The sequence below is a fragment of the Dama dama genome, chromosome 24, assembly GCF_033118175.1.
Source record: "Dama dama isolate Ldn47 chromosome 24, ASM3311817v1, whole genome shotgun sequence".
Taxonomy (NCBI): Eukaryota; Metazoa; Chordata; class Mammalia; order Artiodactyla; family Cervidae; genus Dama; species Dama dama.
In genome coordinates, this window is record NC_083704.1 from 26,619,002 (window position 1) to 26,635,572 (window position 16,571).

The following is a 16,571-nucleotide window of genomic DNA, read 5'->3' on the forward strand; positions in this document are numbered from 1 at the left end:
AGCAAAACTAAAAGGAAGGTACAGAGGTTCCCTATATGCTCTTTCCCTATATGCTCTCTGTCCCCACACTTGCATGATCTCCCAATTTATCAGCATCTCCCCCCTCCAGAGTGGTGCGCTTGTTCCAAAAGATGAACTGACACAGACACATAATCACCCAAATAGACTTTAGGTTCACTTTTCATGTCACACATTTTTTGGGTTGGGACAAATGTACAATAATAAACATCTGTCATGATAGCCTCATAAGAGTATTCACTGCTCTAAAAACCTTCTGTGATATGATTTTTCTCTTATTTTTCATATCTTGGAAAAGGTTTTTTTTAATTTGAACTCAAACACATGAAACATTCCCCTATCCTAATCCCTTATTTTAAAGCAAAAAGATGTACTATCCTTGAAATTTCTTCATTGATTTTATTCGGAATAAGTACTATGCTCCAAATAAAGATCAGTCAGTCAGTTCAGTCGCTCAGACTCTTTGCGACCCCATGAACTGCAGCACACCACACCTCCCTGTCCATCACCAACTCCCGGAGTTTACCCAAACTCATGTCCATTGAGTTGGTGATTCCATCCAACCGTCTCATCCTCTGTCGTCCCCTTCTCCTCCCGCCCTCAATCTTTCCCAGCATCAGGGTCTTTTCAAATGAGTCAGCTCTTCACATAAGGTGGCCAAAGTATTGGAGTTTCAGCTCCAACATCAGTCCTTCCAATGAACACTCAGGACTAATCTCCTTTAGGATGGACTGGTTTGATCTTCTTGCAGTCCAACGGACTCTCAAGAGTCTCCTCCAACACCACAGTTCAAAAGCATCAATTCTTCAGCACTCAGCAAAGAAAGCTAGTCCAACTCTCACATCCATACATGACTACTGGAAAAACCATAGTCTTGACTAGATGGACCTTTGTTGGCAAAGTAATGTCTCTGCTTTTTAATATGCTGTCTAGGTTGATCATAACTTTCCTTCCAAGGAGCAATCATTTTCTAGTTTCATGGCTGCAGTCACCATCTTCAGTGATTTTGGAGCCCAAAAAAATAAAGTCAGCCACCGTTTCCACTGTTTCCCCATCTATTTGCCATGAAGTGATGGGACCAGATGCCATGATCTTAGTTTTCTGAATGTTGAGTTTTAAGCCAACCTCTTCACTCTCCTCTTTCATTTTCATCAAGAGGCTCTTTAGTTCTTCTTCGCTTTCTGCCATGAGGGTGGTGTCATCTGCATATCTGAGGTTATTGATATTTCTCCTGGCAATCTTGATTCCAGCTTGTGCTTCATCCAGTCTACAATTTTTCATGATGTACTCTGCATATAAGAATAGACAATAAGAATATGGACACAGTGAGTAGTTTATTCATTGATTCTACATTCACTGAAGATTAACTATGTGCTCCATGAATAGAACAACTGTGATCATAAGGGCCTCCCCACTGTTGGGAGAGGAGGCAACTAGACAGATTCATAAAATACAGTGTAATGGGTGCTATTACAAACTACTGTATAGCTTTTCATGTCTGCATACAGACACAAACACCTACGTACACATCAACATGTATATATGTATATAACACATACTATGTTAGAAAGATATAATTATAATACTTATACATTGGTAATATATAACACGAATGCAATGTATAATAAATAATATATATTATTTATTATATAGGATATACTATAATATATTGTAATAATTATATAATAATTAATGGAATTATATAATGATTATATTATTATATTATAGTAATTATATGTAACATATATTATATAAATATATATTTATAAACTATGAATATATTAATATATTATATATTTATAAATATTATATATGTATTTATAACATTTATATTTAATATATAAATATTAATATATTGTTTAAATATTAATATTATATTAATATTATATGTTTATTTATCATTTATATTTATAAATATATATTATATTATATATAAAATTATTTAATATTGCATAACAATATTCTAATACATTATAAATTATAATATATTATATAATATTATATGATACTATATTATATAATAAATAATATTACAATAATATATATATTATATATAACATGTTATATATAATATATATGTTATGTTATATATATTTAATATATATTAAATATATATTTAATTTATAATATATTGTATTGTATATATTATATATGTATATATGTTATATACATACATATGTATATATGTTGTATATATAACATATATATATTTAATCTATATTATTATATATATTATATATGTATTTATGTTATATATACATATATATGTTATATAATATATAACACAATGGAATATAATATATTAATATATATAATATAATATATAATTATATAATACATTATACATAAATATATAATATATAATATATAATTAACAGATACAATAATATAATAAATATTATATTCTATTATATAATACATATAATAATGTATATTATAATAATTATAAGATTATTATAATATATTATAGTGTATTATATATACTATAGTGATAAATATAATATATAATATATTATATATTATATATCATATTATATAATATATAATATATATATAATTTATATAATATATAATATAATATAATATATAATTATATAATATATAATTAAATAATAATATATCTAATATATATCATACTATATAATATACTGTATATTATATATATTATACTATATAATATACTTATATATATAATTATATAATATATACACTATAGTGATATATATTATTAGAATACTATAATATTACTATAATAATATAATATATTATTATATATTACTAATATATTACTATAGTGTATATATTATATACTATAATATATAATATATAATCACAGATTTAAATACAAGTTTATATTTACGAAGCTTTATTTGTGCCACTAGGAGTAAGAGCACTTCCTCCCTGCCATAAGCATGTATTAAACATTTCCTGAGCACATCATCTAAACCCAAATAACTATGCTCTAAGTCATGTAAGGAAATTAAATATTCATATATTTATAGTTGCATTTGTATGACATTCAAGAACAGCAAAAATCTTTGGATTAGAAATAAGAATAGTTGTCATTTTTGGCATCATTTTGACTGGTATAGAGCTCAGGGGGTAATTCTTTCATGCTGAAATTCTTTCTAAAATATCTCGATTTAGGCAATTGTTTTTGTTTAGTTGCTTAATGATGTCCTACTGTGCAACACCATGGACTGTACCACCAGGCTCCTCTGTCCATGGCATTCTCCAGGCAGAAATACTGGAGTGGGTTGCCATTTCTTCTCCAGGGGATCTTCCTGACCCGACTGAACCCACACCTCCTGCATTGGCAGGTGGGTGCTTTGTCACGGAGCCATCAGGGAAGCCCAGTATCCTGGCCTGGAGGATTCCATGGACTGCACGGGGTCACAGAGAGTTGAACACGACTGAGCGACTTTCACGTCACTTTACTCCCACTTGGTAGTAAGGTTCTGTTGAACCCTTGCTCTGCCACATGGCAGGAAATAAAATCTCAGCTCCTGGTTTTCTCAGTTATTTCAGGTTTAGGCTTAGTCCTGCTTCCCAGATGGGGAGATGGTTTAGGTGGTATGGTTAGGAAGTGACCAGGCTGGCCGCATCCAGGGGATCTACCTTGTCTCACCAGAATTCCACCCTGAAGGGCCTGCTGATGTCATCCCGCATACTGGCATTCACCGCTCAACCCCCGGCTCCAGTGTCCACTGCACATTAGCACCACACTGAAAGAGGCAGACGTGTTTTAGCTTGGCAGGAGCTAAATGCGCTTATCATTTAAAATAGGCCATAGATTTTTTATCATTTTTTTCTTTTTTTTTAATTTTAATTGAAGGCTAATTACTTTACAATACTGTGGTGGGTTTTGCCATACGGTCACATGAATCGGTCATGGGTGTACATGTGTTCCCCATCCTGACCCTCCCTCCCACCTCCCTCCCCATCCCATCCCTCAGGGTCATCCCAGTGCACCAACCCTGAGCATTCTGCTTCATGCATCGAACCTGGACTGGCAATCTATAAAATAGACAATAGATATTTTAAAATAACTTTAGGGAAATGCTAGGTCCTACAACACCTCTAACCAAGTGTTCACCAATGTGGGACACTTGCTGGATCTAAGTCCTCAGTTGCTGTTTGACCACCTTCCTTCTGCCACTAATCTTCCTTTGGTTGCCCAAAGATTCCCTTCCTCCAAAACTAACTACCAAGAGAGTTGGAACACAATAAAATCAAAAGCTAGATTAGCACATCATAAAGGGCTTCATTTTCCACATAACAATCAAAAGAAAGAATGGGGCAAGGCAGACGTGGGGAGGTACGACAGAGGGTAACAATGGCAATAGCAATAAAAGCTATGTTTATTATACACTAGCTGCTCTCTGGAGAATCCCCACGGACAGAGAAGCCTGGCAGCCTACAGTCCATAGGATCCCAAAGAGCTGGACATGACGGAAGCGACTTAGCACAGCGCTGTGCCAAGACTATTTTTAATCATGGGAAAGTTTCTTACTTTTGGTACTGTTTCATATAATTGTTTTTTCTTTAATGGGAAACAACAGCAAATGGGGAAGGAAATAGTCTACTTCTCTTACTAGCAATCAACTCTGTGCTGCTTAGTTCAAAGCAGGACTTCCTCCTTGGTCATGAAGTTCTCATACATTAGCTCCACGAATCCTCATAACAACTCAGGGAGGCAGCCCCACCATCACCTCCATTTGAAAGACGAGTGCATAGAGTCTTACGTGAGACAGATACATGGCTCTTGTTGAAGCCACCATTGTTCTGGGTCTATGCACTGCACTCAGATCTCCTACAGTCTGGGACAGTCATTGGCTGTCTTGTTTTTGCTGGCCAGGTCTATCTCCTCCTCTAGGGCCATCATTCTTATTACGGCATTGTTAGTGTACACACCAAAAGCCATACAATAATCATGGAAAGGGTATATACAGCTAGGAATTTAACTAATTGATTTTTTTCTTTACAGCACAGCAAAATTGAGAAAATACAAATTTCCATATACCCACTGTCCCCACTCTTACAACCTCCCCCATGAACAACATCCCGCCCACCAGACTGTTACATTTGCTACATTTGATAAAGCTACATTAATTGCCACATCATAATCACCCAAAGGCCATAGTCTATGTTAGGGTTCACTGTTTGTATTGTTCATTCTATAGGTTTGAACAAATGTATAGGGCCACATAGATTTCCCTAGGGGCTCAGTGGTAACAAATCTGCCTGCTAATGTAGGAGATGCAGTTTTGATCCCTGGGTAGGGAAGATTCCCTGGAGAAGGAGACGGCAACCCACTCCAGAATTCTTGCCTGGGAAATACCATGGACAGAGGAGACTGGTAGGATGCAGTCCACAGGGTCACAAAGAGTTGGACGTGACTTAGCAACTAAACAGCAACAACATAGTAACACATATCCATTACTATAATACCATGCACAGTATTGTCACTATCCTAAAAATCCTCTGCACTCTTGCTTTTTCAACCATTCCCCTGCCCCTAACCCCTGACCATCACTGATCTTTTCACTGTCTCCATAGATTTGCTCTTTCCAAAATGTCATATAGCTGGAATAACCAGCTGGTACTTTTAAAGAGACTTTGAGCAACTACTTACGGAGGTGGCCAGGGTTCAAGGAAGTAACAGGGACGCCAAGGTACCCAGGGACTAGCAACTTGAGAAGCCATTACCACCTGCAGGCTTGAAGGTGCTATGAGGACTTCCCTGGTGATCCACTGGTTAAGAATCTGCCTGCCAATGCAGGGGACATGGGTTCAGTCCCTGGTCTGGAAGATCCTGTATGCCACAGGGCAACTAAACCTGTTCACCACATCAACTGAATCCCAAGCACACACTAGAGCCTGTGCTCTGCAACAAGAGAAGCCATTGCAAAGAGAAGACCTTGCACGGTAACTAGAGTAGCACCTACTCACTGCAACTAGAGAAAGCCTGCATGTAGCAACGAAGACCCAACACAGTCAAAAAAAGGAAAAATGATGTTACCAGAGCTTGGTTCAGAGTTAGCACCATGCAGAGGGGCTGTTTGAGGGAGGTCGAAGTCACAAAGGGATACAGATGCAGCCCTAATCAGGCCAAGTCATGAAAAAGCAGGAGGAATAAATATCCAGCCCTTTCTCCCTCTTCCACCTTCAAACTCCCAGCTGGTGCCTCCTACTGGCCAACTAGAAGTCAGGGGGCAAGAGGACTTGGGTGACAAACATCGTTCATAGGGATCAGCTTTCCGGGGTTCAGAGCGGAGTCTAGAAATGTGGAGAAAAGATCTAGGGGCAAATGGAGAATTATCCACCCAATGAACATCCTGAATTCACTATCTGTTAAGCCTTAAACAATCTGTTCACCATGAAAATTTTAATTCACTTTGTGAGTACAACTGGCAAAGAGGGAGCGTATTTCTATAAAGAAACCATGTCCATTTTTAGATATTTTCTAACATGTAGATGCTTTAGACTCAATTTTATTTTTGAAGTGGACAATTTTTACATTGAAAGCACAAGCTGGTGAATCTGTTCTTTCCCTCAGTGAATGTAGAGTTAAGTGCGCCTTGGTTTGAAGACAAACTGCTGTCCTTCAGACTCTTCAGCCAGTTCTCATATTTTCTTCTAAATGAACCAAATCAAATTAGCGAAAAACAAGGATTGAGGAACTATACAACAAATGCTTTTTTTTTTTTTTTTTTTTTTGCCTGCTTGCTTTTTTTTCCTCTTTTTGACCAGAAGTGAGAACCAAGGAGTAGAAACGGGGAAATTTTCTGTCACAGGACGTATCTGTTATATTGTTGGACCACAGACTCTTAACCACGAAAAAAACCTTAACAATCATCTAGTCTTGTGTTTTTAAGCCCTTTTACTTGGGAGGCCCCTTGTTCATATGCCTATGTGAAAATCCGTTCTGTGAAAGAATTTTAATAATAGTTCATAGGGCCTATTACTGTGCTTTGTACTTTGCCAGAATTATCTCATTTCATCCTGTCTAAAACCTTAAAAGTGAGGTTTGTTTTTTTTCCCTTATCTTCCAGTTGAAAAAGGGAGACACCGAGGGTCAGAGAGATGGCCGAGGTCATGTTGCCAGCGGTTGTGGCATGTGATATTCAAAGTCAGGGCTCCTGACTCCACGGCCTGTGTCTCTACTGTCAGATAGAAGCAGAGTGCTTTAGTTAAAGCAGAGTGTGAATTCATTGCCTCATTCCCCCCTTAACCCTGACTTTACCCTTGGCCACCTGGGGCGTTGTTTAAAAAACACCCATCCAAGCCTAACACTTGATAACTTAATCTGTTAGACTATCATTGACATCACTCTATGGAAAAACAGTCCTAGGCTTCTCAAATACGACCTCACTCATTTTCTCTCCTCTGCAAAGTACTTAGATGTAATTCCCCTGTCATCAATATGCACATGCAATTTCATCTTTGGCTTCTTTTAAGCTAAATCTATTTTCTATAAAAATTCTCATGTATAAATTCAGACATTGGAGCAACCAAGTTTAACAGCTGTTTATCATTTTTATAGAATACTTCTTAACACAACTTCCTACTCTGTATTCCATGGAAGCCTGGTTCCTGGTGATATTAATAGGTGTCTGCAATAAAAAGTGTTTTTTTAAACCAGCGTTCATGTTTATATTACATGTAAAATGTATATATATGTTCATGATACATTTGGGAAAAGGTACGTATGCCCTTCTCACAATGTCTCTCCGCACCTGCCTATCACATACAGATTAGAAAATTAAAGGTGGTAAAAAGTCATATAAGACAGCGATGGACATGACCAGGCTTAGCCACCTGATTTAACCATAGAATCCTGTTGTATTCTATTGATCCCCTATATATTATCCCCTGTGGAGCAGATCCACTGCTCTACAGACCCAGCAGATAGAACCCTACTCTAAACCACCTAAGCTTGGTCCTTTATCAGTGGTTGTGGGGCCCTTTCTTCAAAGATGAGGAAGTGGACATTCGAGTCACCTGGTTGGCTAGCAACACCAGTTAGGATCATAGCTCAGGTCCCCTGATAACTTTTACAGAAATCCTTGTAATAAAATTGGCTGTTATATATGGGTACATATTCTGATATTTCCCAGCTGGTGAAGAGCATGTCAGCACAATGCCCGTCCCTATGGTCACCTAAGGTCACCTGGTAACCTGGTGGCCCCAAGCAACTGAATGAGCTGCAGAGGATGGCGCAGCTTTGCCTCCAAATCCTAAGCTGCTCTGCTGGGAGGCACCGATAGGAGGCGCACCAGTGGCTCAGAACAGCATTCCTCTGCCAAGCAGGCATGCAAGCACTGCCCAGTCAGCAGCCTGATTCCACAGTAGTCTTCTGGTGTTCTAGACCCTGAAGAAAATCGATGGCTTTTGGGGTTACACAGTCAGAGGGTTACAAATGAAGGTGACACAGAGCCTCAGCCAATGCTTGCTAAGGGCAAAAGGAATGTGTGGTGGGTGAAGGAATATGGCGGTTATAAACATCAGCTAAGATCACAGACCAGCCACGGAAACCAGGACTATAGTTAATAGTTGTGAGCGTTCTTCCTTTTTTGACATGAATATATGGGTTTATATACAAACCAGTTTTTCCCCTCTGCCGTTGCTCTAGCCGTTAACATAAGATGTATTAACAGTGAAAGTGTTCGTCACTCAGTTGGGTCCAACTCTTTGGGATCCCATGGACTGGAGCCCGGGGCTCCTCTGTCCGTGGAATTCTTCAGGCAAGGAGAATACTGGAATGGGTGGCCTTTTCTTCTCCAGGGACTCTTCCTGACCCAGGGATAGAACCCGGGTCTCCTGCATTGTAGGCAGATTCTTTACCGTCTGAGCTATAGGAGTTAATCTCATATTTTGTTATTTAAATTACAGGATATCCAAAGGTCATTGACTCACCTAGAAAAGAAACCACCCAAAAATGGACTGTGGAGGATTTGGCATCTTTCTGGATGTGTGAGACAAATTGTATTGTGTTTCTCATTGTTTAAGCTGCTACCTATCGAAGAAACACTGGGTGTGAGATGGGAAAGAGATGAAAAGGAGTCTAATTCAGCTAGCATTCATATGAACTTAGAAATAATACTGCCTTTGTCCATGCAACATGATTCAGCATCCTTGAAAAGTAAGTGTGCCGATAAGTTTCAAGGAAATTGATGCCTTTGCCCTGGAGGATTAATAACCAACTGTCACCTGGTAGGGACGGGGGTGGGGGACTCACATTCTCTCAGGCTTCTTAGAACTTACAAGCAGCAGAGACTTGTTGTTGATACCAGGAGATGGTGGGGGAGGTTCTGTGCAGAAATGATTTCTGGTGCCAGGTGACTCATTTTTAAACAACTTCCACATTTTGGCAGATGGTGATAATGCCAGCGCTTAACGATAGAGCTGAGCAAATCAGGACGGCATGTTTCCACACTTCTCAGATGCTTATTTCTAAACAGTATGTTAAAACCACATCTCTGGGTACCTCTCTCTGCAGTGAGTCATGGAGCCTAAGTGAGGCTGCTGCCTCTGGAGTCCACGCTGGCAATGGAATCCTACAGTGGACCACACTGAACAGACTACAGAGAAGATTCAGACACTCATTTTTCAGATGCTGAAAACCTCAGGCCATAGAGAACATTTACTACAGACATTTTCTGTCTTGGCCATTTCTCACATGAATACTGACCTACTGAAAGGACTTTCACCCTTATCAAATTCTCATGTATTTCAGGCAAATAATATCATGTAACCATAGAACTTATGGGATGGAAGGAATTTATGGTCATTGAGATCAGGGCAGAAATAACTCTTTGCTGAATATTTTGTGCTCCCTGTCCTATGATGCAGAGTTGATGCTGAAATATGTCTGCCCAGGGAGCCAACATATTTCCTAAGGCCCCTTCATTTGTGCAAAGATATGTGAGTAGTGTTGGCCAATAGAAAGTGAGCAGAAGTAACATGTGTCATTTCTGTCCAAAACAGCTAAGAATAGGCTATGTTATTTCTTCTCCTCTCTCCTTCATCCTGGATATAGAGGTGCTTAAGCCTTTAAGGGATGGCAAAGCCATGAGATAAGACATGCCTGGGTCACTTAGAGAGTATCATACTGACTGAAGTAAGTCAGACAGAGAAGTATCACATGACATCCCTTATATGTGGAATCTAAAAAGAAATGATACAAATGAACTTACTTACAAAACAGACTCGCAGACATATAAAATGAACTTATGGTTTTTGGGGGGAAGGGATAGTTAGGGAGTTTGGGATGGTCACGTATTCACTGCTATATTTAAAATGGAAAACCAAGGAGGACCTGTTGTATAGCATATGGAACTCTGCCCAGTGTTATGTGGCAGTCTGAATGGGAGGAGGGGGCCTGGGGGAAAATGGATACATACACATGTATGGCTGAGTCCTTTCTCTGTTCAGCTGAAACTACCACAACATTGTTAATCGGCTATAGTGAAGTCACTTAGTTGTGTCCGACTCTTTGCGACCCTGTGGACTGTAGCCAACCAGGCTACTCCGTCCATGGGATTCTCCAGGCAAGAATACTGGAATGGGTTGCCATTTCCTTCTCCAGGGGATCTTCCCGACCCAGGGATTGAACCCAGGTCTCCCGCATTCCGGGCAGACGCTTTAACCTCTGAGCCACCGGATCGGCTATACCCCAGTACAAAATAAAAAGTTCAAAAGAAAAAGAAAAAAGAGAGAGACATGCTTGGGTCCCTGAATCACCACATGGATGAAAGCCACCAGAAACAATCTTCATCAGATTGTTGCGTAAGTAGCAAATACATTTTCACTGTGTTAAGCCACTGAAATTGGCAGTTTAATAACTACTGAAGCTAGCTAGCATTTCCCTAATTAACACAGAGACCGACTTCCATCTTCCTCTCTCCATTTGATGTTTTAATTCTCTTTAAAACTCCTCTCAGGGATATTAGTAGGAATAACCAGGAGCACTTGGTGTGATAGCTAAGAATATGGACACTGGTGTCAGGCAGACTAGGCCTTGAATTTAATTTTGTTAATATTTTTGTTGTTGTTCTCAGGTATGCAACAATGTTTATTCAGTTTTCTACATACTTCATGATTTCATTTATTTAAACATCTAGAACAAGCAAAAATATATTATGATCAGAACCAGAAATATATAGCTGCAAACCTATTTTTTAAATTCCATTTTCAATACTAAACTAGCTATGTGTTCTTGGCCGAGCCAATTAATTTCTCTGAGACTTGGTTTCCTCATTTGTAAAATGGGCATAATAGTAGTACTTAGGTCATAATGTTGTTGAGAGAAGTCAAGGAGCTCAATCACATAGTTCAGTTCAGTTGCTCAGTTGTGTCTGACTCTTTGCGACCCCATGGACTGTAGCACACCAGGCCTGCCTGTCCATCACCAGCTCCTGGACTTTACTCAAACTTATGTCCACTGAGTCAATGATGCCATCCAACCATCTCATCCTCTGTCATCCCCTTCTCCTTCAGCCTTCAATCTTTCCCAGCATCAGGATGTTTTCAAATGAGTCAGTTCTTCGCATCAGGTGGCCAAAGTATTGGAATTTCAGCTTCAGCGTCACTCCTTCCAATGAATATTCAGGACTGATGTCTTTTAGGATGGACTGGTTGGATCTCCAGGGGATTCTCAAGAGTCTTCTCTAACACCACAGTTCAAAAGCATCGATTCTTCAGTGCTCAGCTTTCTTTATAGTCCAACTCTCACATCTATTCATGACTACTAGGAAAACCAAAGCTTTGACTAGACAGAACTTTGTTGGCAAAGTAACGTCTCTGCTTTTTAATATGCTGTTTAGGTTGGTCATAACTTTTCTTCCAAGGAGCAAGCATCTTTTAACTTCATGGCTGCAGTCACTATCTGCAGTGATTTTGGAGTCCCAAAAAGTAGTCTCTCACTGTTTCCCCATCTACTTGCTATGAAGTAATGGGACCGGATGCCATGATCTTAGTTTTCTGAATGTTGAGTTTTAAGCCAACTTTTTCACTCTCCTCTTTCACTCTCATCAAGAGGCTCTTTAGTTCTTCTTCTCTTTCTGCCATAAGGGTGGTGTCATCTGCATATCTGAGGTTATTGATATTTCTCCTGGCAATCTTGATTTCAGCTTGTGCTTCATCCAATCCAGCATTTCTCATGATGTGCTCTGCATATATATTAAATAAGCAGGGTGACAGTATACAGCCTTGACGTACTCCTTTCCTGATTTGGGACCAGTCTGTTGTTCCATGTCCAGTTCTAACTGTTGCTTCTTGACCTGCATACATAAGGCACTAAGTATTCAAGGAATGAAGGATTTTGTTCTTACTGGCATTATACAGGTGATCATATAACACACGCTGGTGATAATATTAAATAGATAGACAGGTTTTTGTTGTATTGTCACTTTCCAGAGGGTCAGAGGAACTGAGGCATAGAAGCAGCTTCCCTGTTTAGATGTCAGGACCTTAGAAAACTGGGTGGGGTGGTGGAATAGCAGCATAGGTCCTAGGAGACTGGGGTACCAGGAACCCAGAAGGAATTAGCATCAAAGTCTCTGGGCATGAACACATCTTAACAACACTCAAGGGCCCTCAGCAGAGATGAGATAGGAGCTATTGTTTCCACGATGCACAGGTGAGGTCACGTGAGACATGAGAGGATGGAGGGCTCCCAAGGTAGGTCCATCTCTGACCGAGCCTCAGGAAACGGAGCCCTCCCCCATGGTCTCTAAGAAAATCTCAGAGATGCTCTCAGGTAACTTGGAGAAGCGGAAGCTCCAGCACCAGGGGAAGGCTTAGGAGGAACGCAGCTGGGAACTTGGGAGGGAGATGGAGAAGAGCAAGGGATGACAGGGCAGTTGAGAAGCCTATGCTCCCTAGGAGAACCAGCAGTTTCCTCCTTTGGTTCCTACAATTGTTCCACTGACTGCACTCAGGGCCAGAGGACCTTCTCCCTTCGTTCTTCTAGAAGAAGTGCAGGGTCCACACAGACTTCCTGCTGACCCCTCTGTCACCTGCTGCCCCAGGGCAGTCCTCCTTTGGCCTCAGGAGTCTGAAGGGAGACTCGCCCCTTCCTTCCTCTGCCCAGGAAGAGGCATTTGTTTGGAAAACAAATGCAGGTGTTTGACCCCAAACCACACCAGAGAAAGATGAGAACAGCCTGATCCCTGCTGTCGGATGCCTCCCGCCAAGCTACTAAAGAGCCTTCATGACACTGGATCCACCAGCTACTTCTGACGCCCTCTCTGAGAGAACCAGGGACAGAAAAGGAAAAGCAGGAACCGAGACTCCTCTCTAGCACCCCGGTGTCTGCCCTGAGTGACACCACTTTTTGCCTGGCTGTCCTTTGGTCATGCATTTGTATTGCTGCTGCAGTTTTCAAGTATTTTGGATCTGAACAGATGAGGGAAGGGTTTCTACCACGGGAGGGAGAATCAAGAAAATTTCAAATATAAGGCATTTTCCAGATTCCTCTCTTTATGCCAAAATAAAGTACCAGTATTCACCACAGCAAGCAAGAAAGGAGGGAGGGGGGAGGAGAGTTGGAGGGAGGGAAGGAAAGAGAAGGAGCTCTTCAAGTAAAGAGTGAAGCATCTTGTGTTTACCTTGAACTCTGGTTTTCAGCATTCCCCATACGCATGACCTGGAAGAAAATGAGGTCATGCGTTAGTGCATAATTGACCTGTCCCCCCCAAACACACACCTGAAGGAACCCATTCCAGCTTTGGATGATGAGATTGAACGTTTTCTTTTATACTGAGACAAAATCCAGCTGCCTCTGTTTCTCATCTCTGGTTCTCTCTCCTGTCTTGGGTCCATGTGGAACACATCTAATCGTTCACATATGAAAGTCTTTCCATGAGAGAGCGGAGGGAGAGGGTAAAGTTCTTAAAGATTAATTCTCCATAGGTGGCTTTCTCTTTTGCAGCAATACAAGGCAATGTCTTTCATGGCTGGTGTTTTGTTTTGAGGGATGCTAAAGTACTCGGGTTTGATCCCTGGGTCAGGAAGATCCTCTGGAGAAGGAAATGGCAACCCACTCCAGTACTCTCACCTGGAAAATCTCATGAATGGAGGAGCCCGGTAGGCTACAGTCCATGGGGTCGCAAAGAGTCGGACACGACTGAGCGACTTCACTTCAAAGGACTCTAAATCCCGAATTTTCTTTCCAAACTCTAGTCTCAACCTAATGCTTTTACTGTTACCTCTTCTGCCTCAGGGCCCCCTAATGTGGAGCAAAGGCTACAGGCAACATGACTCAGGATAGGTAAGTCTGGTGATCAGAGCATGAGGTGTGATTCAGTTTGTCTTGGGAAGCAGAAAGAGAGCCCCCAAATGCTGGAGATGTTATATCCAGTCCACACAGGCCACAGCCACCCTCTTTCCACCAACATCAAGGCCTCATGGGTGAGACAGGAACAGGAAACCTCCCTCCCCAGCAACACCTCCCTCCACCAATCCCATCTCAATGCTCAACCCAGCCTTCCCTAATCTCTTCACCTCTACTGAATTCTCCTTAGAGAAAACTTACTTTTCTCATTTTCTCAGCCTTCTACCCCAATCTTCCCAAGATGACAGATGTTGCTTGCCCACATGACACCCTTTTACCTTTCTCTTGGTAAAAGCTTCTGAGTTTCCTCTGATGAGCTATCCTCCTTGGTCCACACGGTTTACTGAACACTGACCACATACAACTCATCATCACAAAGATGAATGGAAGATTAAGACCTGACCAAGCAGAGACATGGGGACTGGCCCGGGGATGAATATGGAAAGAGGGTCTACACTGTGGATTTTGTTAGAACTACTGGAACGGATGTGCTGTGGTTGCTAAGCTAATAGGGCCTAAACCTGTAGCTGCAGACAGTCATCATCACCTGCTTTTAGAGGAAAGCCTACCCAACATGAAGCCAATACTAGGGGGTGAGGGACAAAGAAGTGAAGATAGACAGGCTTTGGCTTATGGCTGTTTGAGTTGAGTTTGTCTCTTGCATCCAAAATTACTCAGAATTCTCTCTTTTTTTTTTTTTTTTTTTTGACACTGTTGTTTTTTTTCTCTTTCTTTTTTATTTTTTAAATTATGAAAGCATGATAACACATTTACAGGAGAATTGGAAAAGGCTGAACAAGGTTACATATAGTTTCCACTATATATTATAGCTATTTTTTAAGTAGATAAATTAAGATTTTTAGTCGGAGTTGCAAAATCAAACTCTCAAAAATTAGTGGAATGAATAAATAGAGAAGTAGAAGGCTGTAGTAGACCTGAAAAGCAGTATGAACCAATTCAAGTGTATCCATAATAATGATGTATACAATTTTCACACAACAGTAGGATAAAAATTCTATGCAAATCCCCATAGACTATAAACTAGGAGACACTGAAACATATCCAGGGACATAAAACAAGGTGCAAAAGTTTCATGGTCTAAAGGTATTGAAGTCATACAAAGTCTTGTTCTCTTATCACTATATGTTATGTTAGAAATTATGTTAGAAATCAATATCAAAAGATATTTGAAAATAACCTACATATTTTCAAGTGCTATGTGACATCTACCAAGAGAGATCTTTGACTTAGCCACTGAAAGCCTCAATAAAGTTAAAAGACTGAAAAAACACAGGGTGATAGCAGAAAAGAAAGCATTTAAATGAGAAATTAGTATCAAATGAGAAATTAATATTAAAGATACTTTTAAAAATCCCATGTATCTGGAAATTGAATGTTCACTTTTAAATGATGGGTGTATATAAGAAGCCATAAATTAGAAAATTAGAAAATATTTGTAACAGAATAAAAATAGAAAGAGAATTTACCAGAATCTGTTGCATGCAGCTGAAGCTGCTCAATGCACTTAAATACAATCTGGGGGCTTGAATAAGATATGAAAATAAATATTGGACACTAGCATAAAACTTGTGAAATTTGAAGATCTGTACTTTAGTTAATAATATTGTATCACATATTAATTTCCTGGTTTTCTAAAACAACATAGTGTTTCTTTATATTCTCAGAATTGGATTAGAAGTTTCAAACCTTCTTCAATTTTTTAAAATCATTAAGATAATAAATATTCTAGACTTTCAGGAGTAATACTAGATGCCAAAATACATGGAACTGTATAAAAGTTTTGCAAAATTACTCAGAATTCTGGGTAACACTTGACCCCCATAATTCTCAAACTTTTTGGTCTCAGGACATCTTTGCACTTCAAAGAGCTTTTGTTTGTGTGAATTATTTTTATAGATATTTATCATATCAGAAATTAAAATTAAAAAATTTTGCAGTGTCACTTACAAAACTAACAACAAATTCATTAGGTGTTAATACAAATAACATTTTTATGAAAAATAACTCTATCTTCCCAAAACAATATATTTAGTGAGAACTATTCCCCTGTGTTACGTTTTTTCAACTTTCTCACAATGTCTGGTTTAATAGAACATAGCTCAATTCTCATGTATGTTTTTTCATCATGACATTGCCATATGTTGTTTTGGTTCAAGTATATGAAGAAAACCTGGCCTCACAGAGATATGTATTG

At 39.5% G+C, this 16,571-nt stretch overlaps 1 long non-coding RNA gene across 2 annotated transcripts; it reads right to left on the reverse strand.

Annotated features, from left to right (window-relative positions):
- Positions 1-397: 397 nt before the first annotated feature.
- On the reverse strand, positions 398-6,178 carry LOC133046238 (uncharacterized). Of its 2 annotated transcripts, XR_009690440.1 has the most exons (4): positions 6,041-6,178; positions 3,995-4,035; positions 3,637-3,743; positions 398-1,307 (listed from the first exon to the last, which is right to left on the reverse strand). It is a non-coding gene; the product is annotated as an uncharacterized LOC133046238 (long non-coding RNA). The 2 variants fall into 2 exon arrangements; XR_009690439.1 differs by lacking the exon at positions 3,995-4,035 and having other exon boundaries at positions 6,041-6,177.
- Between the last annotated feature and the right edge of the window lie 10,393 nt (positions 6,179-16,571).